General features: G+C 42.4%; 1 non-coding gene across 1 annotated transcript; it reads right to left on the reverse strand.

Moving 5' to 3' along the window:
* Nucleotides 1–4,257: 4,257 nt before the first annotated feature.
* Nucleotides 4,258–4,340, reverse strand: trnal-cag (transfer RNA leucine (anticodon CAG)). Its single transcript has one exon. It is a non-coding gene; the product is annotated as a tRNA-Leu (tRNA).
* Between the last annotated feature and the right edge of the window lie 5,248 nt (nt 4,341–9,588).

Raw genomic sequence — 9,588 nt, forward strand, 5'->3', positions numbered from 1 at the left:
GTGCACTGCAGCAGTCCTTGTTGCTGTCTGCTGTTGGGTCACAGCAAAGTAAGGAAACAGCCTGACGGTCCTCAGGAGGAAATTCAACAGCCTCTAAAGATGGAGGTGAATCTAGATCTGCTCATGTTTGCTGTCCTTGATGAACTTGGGCGGTACTCTGGTGCAGGGATGAGGTCATGGAGCTGATCTGGTGCAGGGATGAGGTCATGGAGCTGATCTGGGAGCAGTCCTGATGTCAAATGGACAAAATGTGTCAACATCAAATAAAATTGTAAACCTATTTGAAGCCTTATTTTGTGTTTGATGGACATTTTTTCAATCTCTAATGACCGTTTTAACTGAACCTGCTGGATCCTGTGGTGCCTGATGAGGAGACAACTTGAGTACAAAGTTGAAGAGGAGGGTTTTTGGAGGGGAGATGATTTTACTTATTTTTGCAGTGTTGTAAATCAAAATAATTGCAATTAAATGATAGAATTTTCTCCAAATTTCCTGACTAAGATGGATTCCAAACCAAATCAGCTGTCACAAGGGAAAGTCTGCATGTACACACACACACACACACACACACACACACACACAGACTCACACACACACACACACACACACACGCACACACACACACACGCACACACACAGGTTTGCACAGCTATCCTAGTTCGGACATTAATTTCCATTTCATGTACAGTTTCACCTTAATCCTAATCCTCACCAAAGGATGTCTAATCCCTAATCTGAACCTAAACTCTACTCAGACCTAAACTCTAAAAGACAAATTACTTTGTCTTTGGTCCCTGTGAGGATGAGGAGTCCTGATCACGTTCTATAGAGAAATGGTCTCCAATAGAAAAACAGATAAGACAAGAAATGCATGTAACACACACACACACACACACACACACACACACACACACACACCAACTGACATTCCCAGGGACTAAACCAAACCAATTCCTACTTAACCCTAAGCTCCACCTCAGTTCTAGATGAGACTGGTAGAACATGGAACCTTCCCATCAGCTTCACCACCACTGGAGTATCTGGTCAACACCAGAATGGTGGAGACAAGACAACATGCGACCAATCCTCTCTCTCTCCCTCATCATCAGCTGCTGCAGCCCTTGAAAGAAAACCTTTGACACATGGACCTACAGTAGGAGCAGGTGTTGTCTCCTCTGGAACAGCAGTTTAACGTTGTTGGCAGGACTGGAACCTGAGCAGGGAGACCCCAATGGATTTCTAGTCCATCGCCTTCACCACTCGGCCACAACAACTACACTCCCACACATGAGTAGAGGATTGATATTCAACAATTTATATTTATTGAAGCATAGTAGGTTTTTTATCTTCTCACAAACACAAACTATTTGTGTGTGTGTGTGTGTGTCAGTGGTTTTGATGGAGTAGTGAAGAGGATAGGATAGTGAGGATTTCTCCATTTTTGTCGTCACTCTGCAACTAATTTTCAGTTGAACTCACAAGAATGAACAAACTTTGACATGTTTCTTTCTTTTGTGTGTCAACAACTTTGGTCTTGACAGCTCCTGACAAACACACCACACACACTCTACAGTTCTAATCTGTTGAGAACATGAAACGTGCGGCCCCAGTGACCCTGCAGGACATTTTTGTCCATTTTAAATTTTGATTCATGACCCAGAACCTCTCAAAACCCCAGAAAAATAAAGGTTTGGGTGCATTAAAGACATAAATAATAACAACATCATGTTTCAAGGTTTTCTTCTATCAAATTATTTCCAACAAGATGAGGGAATTCCTAAAATGTTTCAGTTGTTGAATTCTCAGCAGCCTAAAGGTCAACCTCCATCATCTGCTGTGCTCCTTAACAGAGGAATTAGCTCAAATGGTAGCATGCTAGCTTAGCATGTGAGAGGTAGAGGGATCCATGCCCTCATTCTCCAGAATACTTTAACTTGTTCTGTTGATCAGAGGAGCTGCTGGGTGATGAATGCTGATGTTTGTCCACTGCTGTGATAAAGTGTCCCCTGTTACTGAGATGAGGATGAACACCTGCTCAGGTCAAAGCTGCAATGAAGTCAAGTCATCACCCTATAAAGCACCAAATAACAAAAGTTACACTTTACAAGTAGAACAGGTCCAGTTCAACACTCCTTAAATGAATTTACACCCAACAATTCTTCATGAGCAAGCACATCCTAGCTTAGGCCCAACTTTTCTTGGCACTCTCCCAGATGCTTGGGAGCTGCTGGGGAAGCGCTAGTTAGGCCTAAGCTAGGAGCTAAGCTAAGTTGGTCTACACCAGCTAGTGAGGGCTGGCTAGCTCTCGCAGCTTTTGGTGCAGAGCTGCTGCAGGTCCAATTCAACCTCGCTAAGCCTCACCTCCAACACAACAAAAAACTATATTTAACACACTTATCAGTATCACTAAAGGAGGCAGAGGAGGAAGAAAACATGTGGCACTCTGAGCAGGAGAGAGGAGGACAAGAGGGAGAAGCCATCGTTAGCTTGGAGTGGAGAATTTATCAGGCAGAAAGACTGTTGCTACCAGAATGATGGTCTTTTAAACTTCAGCCAAATAAAGCAGTTAGGTATTAATTTTTGGTGGGTAATTAGTCAAGGAAATAAGGAATTAGCAGGGAGGATCACACTTTAGCGAGCACAATGAAGCAAGGCTCTACGTTCAGCAGCACAGAAAAAGGACTTGAGGTCACACGCTTCCTGAAACCAAGGTCAAAAATCCAGGACGGACGAAGGGGAGGACGACAAAGACAAAGACACAAGAAACAGAGATAATAACCATCAACTCCATAACAACCATAACAAATATAACCATACAGAACATATATATCAAATATAACAAGAAAGGCATTAAAAGATATGTCACCTCTGGTCAAATACCCTGATTTGCATTTGTGTCTGTCAGCATTTTCATTTTCATGTTAAAGCCTCCAGAATGAGGGGATGAATGCTGCAAAATGGAACAGCAACATTGAACCAAGTACAGGATTGGTGGGAGACTGATGGTCGCTGTTTGGGTTTTTGAAGAACAAGGAGGGCGTGGCTTCAAGTTGGATTCTCAGAGACTATTTCCCCAACCTCTACATTGGAATCTGCACTGCCATCCAGTCACATGACTGAAGTCATCCAGTCACATGACTGAAGTCATCCAGTCATGTCAGTGATGTCACTTGGCAGGACTGTCATTGCCATCACATTATAGAAAAGAATCCAGACTCCACCTGTGGCTCCATGATAACTGATGGACCTCTGGTTGGAGGCTGGACGATGATGTTTGGACTGGAAGGAAAACTCCTTGTCCAAATTCCATTGTGTTCAAGTTTAAAGTCCCACAATAAGAAGTAGCTGAATCTGACAGGTGGAGGTTTGGAACTACAAGATGGTGATGTTTTCTTGACTTGATGCTCTGACTGTCAGGGTGGATGACAGCTTCTTCTGCTGCTGCATCTGAGTGGCTATGATTGGAGCTTTTACCCTCCAAGGTTGTTTGGTTCCAGGGGAAATTTTAGAATTCCAGTCCCCAACCTGGGCTGTTCTGAACCTCTTCTCCTGAATCACTCCTGAGCTGCAGCAAGAACAAATACCAGTGCCAACCAGATCAACTTCATGGCTGCTAACAGCCTCAGACACTTGATTTCCATCAATCTGGAGCCAAGAAGGCCCTCACCTGTGGTTCTCCTCCAGGAGGGTCCAGGTTCTGCCATTGGGGCTCCTGGTGCCACTGCCAGAGAGCCTCAGCTGCACACTGCAACATTTCAACAGGAGATTGACATTCCTTCAAATGTCCTGACATCTGATTCCAATGGTTCTGTTCCATATTTATATTTTAAAATAAATCACACAATGAAAGCTGCCTCAGCTGGTTTAAGAGAGAGAACAAGCTAAGAGATCTGAAACCAGTAAAATATGCTTTTCTGTGTGCAAACTAGTGAGGGGCATGGAAGGATATTTTACCACCAATCCAGAACCCAGACTTTAGTCATGTGATGAGATGGCGACTCTGATTATGAAGTTACTGGACAAAATGTGACTTGAAAGAAAACACATTCCTTCAGTAGACTTTGATCCAACATTGAAGTTAGAGTTTGGTGGCTGCTCCATGTTGGAGGAAACCAGGCGATGTTGGACCGTCACAGGGAAGCTCCTTTGCCTCCTCTGCTGCCAGTTCAACCACTCACTCCCATCAGTGGAGAGCAGCTTCAACTGGGTTTGGAATGTACCATTGTGGATGCATAGGAATGTGGAGAAAATGTCCTTTGTCAGAAGTGGGATTCGAACCCACGCCTCCAGGAGAGACTGCGACCTGAACGCAGCGCCTTAGACCGCTCGGCCATCCTGACTGACACTGAAAGTTGCAGACTTCAATATCAAATGAATTCATTCACTGACAAAGTAGAATTTTTTCCACAGGAGCTACTGGCTCCTTAGTCGTTACATTTATTGTTAACATTAAACACACAGTCTGTGTTCATGGCAGTAAGAAATGAACCAGAACATTTGAACCACGTAACATCTCTTGATCAGTTTGTTACATGGGACACATTCCAGACAGGAAGGTCCTTCTGAGACTTGAAATGGGATCACTGGATCCAGAGTTCTCACCCTTCCACCCTGGAACCAAACACAAGGAGGAGGTTCCTCTAAATACAACTTGACATCACCTGCAATCAACCTGTTGATATTTGGAGGTTCATCTTGCTCTTGTTCCAGACTACATTGGCAAAAGGATCATGAACCACAAGGAAATCATGGAACTCCAGATTGATTCAGGACTTTCTAACTCCATCGTATGACCTGGGAGCAAAGACTGGCCAGGCCTTCCTTAATTTATCAGTTAATTACTGCTTCAACAAACATGCCACTTAATTAAGTTACCAGAATTTCTCTTATTGAAAAACCCTCCAGCCTGATTTCTTGACATGACATGAAAAATTCTCCAAGAACCCAACGTTGGGTGGAAAGATACCAGGTTAACCAGGAGGAGTCCTGCTCCTGAACCATGGATGGAACAAAGTCCACTGGAAAACTCAGCAGTTCCTGAGTGCCAGATCCATCCGGGAGCTTGGGTCTCCACTTGACTGTGGTGATCCATGAGATCAAGGAGGACAGAGGGAAGAAGGATCCTGTTGGAGATCTCCTCCCTTCTTCCTCCACTTCACTACTACTTGGATGTCAGGAATATGAGGTACTTTACTCAAATGACGTATTAGGAGTTTCCTGTTTGACAAGAAGGAAGTCAGAGGTTCATCCCTCACTTGTTGGTGGTGCCCTCAACCTGCTGAGAGCATCACTTAGTTCTCTACAGAGAAACATGGCAGCTCTGCTGAAGGCTGCAGGAAACCTGCTGGAACTGAGACTTGGACTCAGGTCACTGGATTCAAAGTCCAGGGTGCCAACAGGTCCACCAGGGCATCTGTGCTTTACTTACCATGTAAAAAGGACCACAGTGGTCGTCTGGTTTTAATTTAGCAAACAAATATGGTTGAAAACTTTGAGACAGAGACACAGGGCTCTTATTTGAAGGGCCATGGGATGGGAAATATCCCAGACCTCTGAGATCAGAGCGCTCACTTTGATCTCAGGGTCCTGACTTTGGGGGTTCTTCCTTTGGTCTTCAAATACTCGTGGTTTTTATTGGCAGAACTTTCAACTTGCATGCAAAAAGAGAATCACAGTCCATGGAAACCCAGCAGACAGTGTTTATTTCTAATAAATCAGACAATCGCACAAATGAGAATGAAAGGAAAAAACAATAAAAGGTTTTAAAATCCTTCTCCACTCTAAAGCTTTTTAAAGTTCATTTGAAGGTTCAAAGGTGGAGGTGAGGAGGTCACCCTGATCCTCCCTGTCGTCACTGCCAGGATTCTTTCTTCTGGTGCTGTGGTTCTTCTGATGAAGGGGGCGTGATGTTTGCTGTCTCAGGCTCCACCAAATGTCCTCTTTAGGACGCAACAATGTGGCCTCTTCACTGCTCCATCTTCCCTGCATCGGAGACACCAGGGTTCCTCCTGGTGCCGACCCCATCGTCCTTCTACCCAATGGTGCGGCCATGGATCCTCAGAGGAGGCTGGGATCCTTCTTCTCATCAGAGCCACAGTTTTTCCTGTAGGGAACAACAGGAGCTTTGTTGTAATGTTTTGCTCGGTGTTTCCTGCTCAGAGCGTCAGGATCTGTGACGCCATCTTGTGGTAGGGGGTCATCATCTTGTTGTGTGGTAGTGGATTCATTGATCTGCTGTTTCAACACATTCAAGTTCATTATCCTACAAGTCAAAGTACATTTGGTGTGGAGTTTTAGTTTCTGGCCTCAATCATAACGTGTGCCTTTCTTCTTCATGAACATTTCTCAGCTTTGTAAGTTTATTCTAGTTTTTCTTCCTCACTTTTCTATTCCATTGTTGTTGAAGATTCGACTGCAGGTTGGAGTTCCCTGTTGACTGAAGCAGAAACAGGAACAACAAGCTGGAGGCTGTCAGAGCTCCAAGTTGGGCCGCTGATATTAAAGTAGGAGATGAACACATCCAGGTTAGCATCCCTCTCAGAAGCTGCTACTTTACCTCTTCAGAATACAGCAGCCTAGCATAGCTTCATCTGGCCAGTTAGTGGCCCACTTTGATGTCTGGGATATCAGGTTCAAGGTTCTTCACAGCTCTGAATGAAGGCTTTCTAAAGTGTTAACCAGTACTCCAGTTGTAAAAAACAATCAGGGGGGATGGTAGATTTTGATGTTTAGGAACAGATCATTTGTGCTGATGACAGCGCATCAGGTGAGAGACCAACAGTGTACCCTTACTCCTCTCAAACAACAAGCATGCTATGGATATTACCTGTCTGCTACTCCTGTTATTGATCTTGACCAAGCCCCCAGGCTGACACTGCTACCACTGCTCCTACATAGTGAGAGTCAAATGCAGAGGACATTTTCCCACCGGGTGCAAGTGCAACTTCATACTCATGCTACCTATAAATCTGGGAATTCTTCTATATTTTGAAACAAAACATTCTCAAGTCAAGTCCATTTTAATGAAAGTGCAAGAGCAAAAGAATGAAACAAATGTACTGTGGCAGGATGGCGCTACACTCCCCACCATGAGGGGCAGTGTGGCAGACGATAGTGAGTGGTCACCTAGAAGAAGACCTGGTCCGACCCTTCTCCGTCCTTTCAAATTCCTCTCCCTCCTTTACGGAGCCGACAGCCGTGCGTGGTGGCGTCTCGCTGGTCAGCAGATCGGTTACAAACAAAGGTACCTCAAAACCTCAAAATAATGCTACAGTGATGTCGGAAGAATTGCTCATGATCTCAAAATGATGCGACAGTGATGTAGTAAGAATTGCTAATAAACTCAAAATGATGCTAACAGTAATGTAGTGATAGTTGCGAATAAACTCAAAGTGATGTTGACAGTCATGTACTAAGAGTTGCTACGAACCTCAAAATAATGCGACAGTGATGGAGTGATAGTTGCTAATAAACTCAGTGATGTTTAAAGAAATGTAGTAAATGTTTCGAACAACCTCAAAGTGATGCTGACAGTCGTGTAGTAAGAGTTGCTACTTGCCACAAAAAAATACTAAAGTGATGTCGGAAGAATTGCTAATGAACTCAAAATGATGCTAACAGTAATGTCGTGAAAGTTTCGAACAACCTCAAAGTGATGCTGACAGTCATGTAGTAAGAGTTGCTACGAACCTCAAAATAATGCAACAGTGATGTCAGAAGAATTGCTAAAGATCTCAAAATGATGCGACAGTGATTTAGTAAGAATTACTAATGAACTCAAAATGATGCGAACAGAAATGGAGTGAAAGTTTCGAATAACCTCAAAGTGATGCTGACAGTGATGTAGTAAGTGTTGCTATGAACTTCAAAATAATGCGACGGTAATGTAGTAAAAGTTGCTACGAACCTCAAAACATTGCGACAGTGATGTCAGAAGAATTGCTAATGAACTCAAAATGATGCTAACAGTAATGTAGTGATAGTTGCTAATTAACTCAGTGATGCTTGCAGTCATATAGTAAGTGTTTCGAACAACCTCAAAGTGATGCTGACAGTCATGTAGTAACAGTTGCTTCTAACCTCAAAATGATGCTAACAGTAATGTAGTGATAGTTGCTAATAAACTCAGTGATGCTTACAGTAATGTAGTAAGTGTTTCGAACAACCTCAAAGTGATGCTGACAGTCATGTACTAAGAGTTGCTACGAACCTCAAAATAATGCGACAGTTATGTAATAAAAGTTGCTACGAACCTCAAAATATTGCGACAGTGATGTCGGAAGAATTGCTAATGATCTCAAAATGATGCGACAGTGATTTAGTAAGAATTGCTAATGAACTCAAAATGATGCTAACAGTAATGGAGTGAACGTTTCGAATAACCTCAAAGTGATGCTGACAATCATGTAGTAAGAGTTGCTACGAACCTCAAAATAATGCGACAGTGATGTCAGAAGAATTGCTAATGATCTCAAACTGATGCTAACAGTAATGTAGTGATGGTTGCTAATAAACTCAGTGATGCTTACAGTAATGTAGTAAGAGTTGCTACGAACATTTAAATAATGCAACAGTAATGTAGTAAGAGTTGCTAGAACGTCAAAATAATGCAACAGTGATGTCAGAAGAATTGCTAATGATCTCAAAATGATGCGACAGTGATGTCGGAAGAATTGCTAATGAAATCAAAATGATGCTAACAGTAATGTAGTGATAGTTGCTCATAAACTCAGTGATGCTTACAGTAATGTAGTAAGAGTTTCGAACAACCTCAAAGTGATGCTGACAGTCATGAAGTAAGAGTTGCTACTAACCTCAATTTAATGCAACAGTGATGTCGTAAGAATTGCGAATAAACTCAAAATGATGCTAAAAGTAATGTAGTGATAGTTGCGAATGAACTCAAAGTGATGCTAACAGTAATGTAGTAAGAGTTGCTACGAACCTTTAAATAATGCGACAGTAATGTAGTAAGAGTTGCTACGAACCTCAAATAATGCGACAGTGATGTTAGAAGAATTTCTAAAGATCTCAAAATGATGCGTAAGTGATTTAGTAAGAATTGCTAATGAAGTCAAAATGATGCTAACAGTAATGGAGTGAACGTTTCGAATAACCTCAAAGTGATGCTGACAATCATGTAGTAAGAGTTGCTACGAACCTCAAAATAATGCGACAGTGATGTCGGAAGAATTGCTAAAGATCTCAAAATGATGCGACAGTGATTTAGTAAGAATTGCTAATGAACTCAAAATGATGGTAACTGTAATGGAGTGAAACTTTCGAATAACCTCAAAGTGATGCTGACAGTCATGTAATAAGTGTTGCTACGAACCTCAAAATAATGCGACAGTAATGTAGGAAGAGTTGCTACGAACCTCAAAATAATGCGACAGTGATGTCGGAAGAATTGCTAATGAACTCAAGATGATGCTAACAGTAATGTAGTGATAGTTGCAAAGAAACTCAGTGATGCTTACAGTAATGTAGTAAGAGTTTCGAACAACCTCAAAGTGATGCTGTCAGTCATTTAGTAAGAGTTGCTAATGAACTCAATTTAATGCTACAGTGATGTCGTGAGAATAGCTA

Source organism: Aulostomus chinensis, chromosome 1 (assembly GCF_037954235.1).
Source record: "Aulostomus chinensis isolate RoL2024-O1b breed Wild chromosome 1, RoL_Achi_v1.0, whole genome shotgun sequence".
Lineage (NCBI taxonomy): Eukaryota > Metazoa > Chordata > Actinopteri > Syngnathiformes > Aulostomidae > Aulostomus > Aulostomus chinensis.